Here is a 2,500-nt window from a genome sequence, read left to right as displayed (position 1 = left end):
CGGAGAGAGAGACGGAGAGCCCCATCCCGGAGACGAGAACCGAAAAGGGAAGCGCGGCAGAGACGGCCCCGCGCGGGAGGACCGGCCGGGCGGCGGCGGCGTGTGCGACGGCCTCGGCGAAGGGGAGAGAGAGGGGAGCGACGGCGCCCTTCGGGCGCGCCCCGAGACCGAGACAGAAGAGGAGGGGGGGGGGCGCGGGCGAAGGGAGAGGAGGGGGGTCGGAACCCCCCCCCGTCCCCGGCGCTCTCGCCTCGCGCGCGCGGCAGCACGGCACGGTACCGCCGCGGCACCCACCCGCAGACAGCCGCCCGCGCGGGGGGGAAGGCCGGGGGCGAGGCCCGCGCCTCGCCTCCCCTTCTCGCCCCTCTCCCTTCTCTCTTTCTCTCTCGGCCCTCGCTCGGCGGCGCCTTTCGACGCCGTCTCTCGCTCTCCCCGAGGCCGCCGCGCCGCCGCATCCGCGGCGCGGCCCCGCGGCGAGGACGAGCTCCGCCCCAGCGGCTCGCTCCGGGAGCGGGGAGCTACGGAGCGCTCCCCGAGTCTGCATTTAGGGGGACGAAGGCCCTCGCGCGGCGGCGACGACGACGACGACGACCGCGGCGACGCCCGCCGGGCCCGCAGGGAAGGGATCGAGGCCCGCCGAGGGAAGCGCTTCCCTCGCCCAACACCCCTGACCGCCTTCCCCTCCGGCCACCGGCGGCACGCCGCCGCCGCCGCCGCCGCAGCCGCCCGCCGCGGGCGACGGGCCTGCGAGGCGACCCCAGCCGCGCCGCCGGGGTGGCCCCCGGACGGCGATTGATCGTCAAGCGACGCTCAGACAGGCGTAGCCCCGGGAGGAACCCGGGGCCGCAAGTGCGTTCGAAGTGTCGATGATCAATGTGTCCTGCAATTCACATTAATTCTCGCAGCTAGCTGCGTTCTTCATCGACGCACGAGCCGAGTGATCCACCGCTAAGAGTTGTCTGCCTTTCGGGCACCGCTCACGCCAGAGCGGCCCCTTTTTTGGTTTAGGACAATGCCGCCGAGGACGCGCGGGCGCGCGCCTGGCTTCCGAGACCGTACGAGCACACGGAAAACGGGAGGAAAAAAAAGGAAAAAAACAAACCCACTCTCCGAAGGCCGGCCAAGAGGCGGGGGAGCCCGCGCCCCCGACCGCCTCCCCCCGCGAGGGGAGACGCCGACCTCACCCACGCCGTCCTTCGGAGGCGGCCCAGGCGCCCGGGCTCGGCCCGGCCTCCGCGCGGAGGGCCGGGCGGCGCGCGCCGGACACGCGGGGGGCACAGGGCGGCCCGCCCGCTTCTCGCTTTCACGGGACGACGCGCACAACGCACACGGCACGCGGCCGGGGGCGCGCGGCCGTCGGCCCCCGCGCCGCGCCGGCTCTCCCCTCGGCCCCGACGCCGCGGGCCTGGCGCGGAGCGCCGCCGCGCCGCCGCGCGGCCGGCGTTGTCTCTCTCTTCCCCCCACCACCACGGGCACGGGCCTTTCCCCTGGGCTCGAGACGGGCACGCGACGGCGACCGGCACAGCCCGCCGGCACGCCTCCCGCGGGACCGCTCCCCCGCCGGGCGGGCGGGCGAGCGACCGGCAGACGCGCTCCGCCGCCGGCCCCGGAGGCGGGCGCCACCGAGAGCCGAGCCGGCGTCGCCTGCGCCCGAGGCCTGCCGGACGGCAGACCCGGCCGCCGCCGGGGCGGCACGCGCCCGGGACCGCCGCCGCCGCCTCGCACCGCCGGGGCCCCTCGCCTCGGGCACGCGCCCGGCGGGAAGGCGCCGCGGCGGCTGAGCCGGGGGGCAACGCCCGCTCTCCTCGTTCGCACGCGGAGACCGGGCGGGGAGGAGCGCCCCCGCGGCCGCCCCCGCACGCCTTCCTGCGCGGCCCACACGCGGCCGCGCGGGCAAGGGCGACGGAGGCGAGGCGACGAGCGGAGCCCGGGACGGGACCGCCGCCGGCCGACGGCGGGCGCCGTCCGGCCGACCGTCCCCGCAGGGAGGGACACCCGTCGAGCGGCGCCGCCGCCGCTCGCCACGGGGTCGCCCGCGCTCGCGGGCCTCCGCCGCCGGAGGGCCCGCCGAGCGCTCGCCCCCCCCCACCGGCGGGCGGGGCGGTCGAGCCAGGGGACGGCCGGCGGACGACGGCGCCGCCGCGCCGCGCCTTCGAGGAAGGAAAGGCCGTCGAGGGGAAGAGAGGCGCCGGACGCGCCGGACGCGGCGCCGCCGCGCGCGCCAGAGACCGCGGCGGCGGGCCCAGGAGAGAGAGCGCGGGCGGGCCCCGGCGGCCGTCGCCCCGCGGCCGAGGAAGGGGCAGAGAGCGCGCGCTCTCTGCCGGGCGTCGCCCGTTACCACGAGGCGGGCGGGTCGGCCCCCGCGGCCGACCGCGCGCCGCGGCCTCTCCGCCGAGGCCGGGCCACGGAGAGGGGGGGGCAGGGCGCCCCTCCCCGGCGCGGCGCGGTTGACCCCGCCCGCGGCGCGCGGCGGGGACGACGACGACGACGACGGCCGCGA

The 2,500-nt window shown here is 79.2% G+C and overlaps 1 non-coding gene across 1 annotated transcript; it reads right to left on the bottom strand.

Annotated features, from left to right (window-relative positions):
• Positions 1-804: 804 nt before the first annotated feature.
• On the bottom strand, positions 805-957 carry LOC143693253 (5.8S ribosomal RNA). The gene has a single exon (XR_013180764.1). It is a non-coding gene; the product is annotated as a 5.8S ribosomal RNA (ribosomal RNA).
• Between the last annotated feature and the right edge of the window lie 1,543 nt (positions 958-2,500).

This window comes from Agelaius phoeniceus, unplaced genomic scaffold (assembly GCF_051311805.1).
Source record: "Agelaius phoeniceus isolate bAgePho1 unplaced genomic scaffold, bAgePho1.hap1 Scaffold_472, whole genome shotgun sequence".
Lineage (NCBI taxonomy): Eukaryota > Metazoa > Chordata > Aves > Passeriformes > Icteridae > Agelaius > Agelaius phoeniceus.
The sequence above is the reverse complement of the archived record's forward strand: the minus strand, read 5'-3'. Positions and strand labels throughout refer to the sequence as shown.